This window comes from Morone saxatilis, unplaced genomic scaffold, assembly GCF_004916995.1.
Source record: "Morone saxatilis isolate NCDOM2014 unplaced genomic scaffold, NCSU_SB_2.0 Contig12, whole genome shotgun sequence".
Taxonomy (NCBI): domain Eukaryota; kingdom Metazoa; phylum Chordata; class Actinopteri; family Moronidae; genus Morone; species Morone saxatilis.
The window spans coordinates 4,351,033-4,351,761 of NW_023339674.1; the positions used below are offsets into that span (position 1 = coordinate 4,351,033).

The following is a 729-nucleotide window of genomic DNA, read 5'->3' on the forward strand; positions in this document are numbered from 1 at the left end:
AAGATGTGTGTGACATCATTGTCTCTAGACACAGTCGTGTGATTTGGAGAATTGGAGGCTGAGTGTGTGGCTCCAATTCACTCTCTGGCTGTTGGGGTATTCAGCCTTTTTCAAAAGAGAAACTGATGACTTACACACACTCTCACACATTTTTCGGCCAAGTGAGTAGGCACATTTGTCTAATTTTATGTGTGTGTGTGAGAGAGGGAGAGAGAGAAAGAGAGAGAGCGATGGAGAGCCTAGGGAAGCCTATAGAGAAAATCTGGTAATTATTTGTATTTTACTAAACCTTCGTTGTAAAAAAGTAAAGCCATTATTAAGCATACTTGACACATCATGTTTGAAGTTTTATCATCTCTGCTGGGTATGAAGTAAAAAGTTCTGAAAGAGTCTGGATGTTTATCAAGCTATATAACAAACCAATCCACATGATTTGGTGTAGTTACAGCTTTAAACCACTTAAACTTAAACATGCTTTAATTTTATAAACTCATATTGTGCAACCAAACATTGTTCCATCCCTCAGATCTGTATTTTATAGTAAAGTAAGGTCAGAGTGCGAAATACAGTCCCAGGGGCTTTTCAGTCGCATATTTAACACCTAGAATTCACTGAAAATGTCTTACAAAACATTAACTACTGTGATGCCAAGGCACTTTTTAGGGGTGACAGTTGCAACTCCATGCCACCTCTCTGCATGCACACAAATACATGTATATATATATATAT

General features: G+C 37.7%; 1 protein-coding gene across 1 annotated transcript in view; it reads right to left on the reverse strand.

The window, feature by feature from the left end:
- sox2 (SRY-box transcription factor 2) overlaps positions 1 to 729 on the reverse strand; it is a gene marked incomplete at its 5' end in the record, with an annotated part of 130,351 nt that overhangs the window by 98,355 nt on the left and 31,267 nt on the right.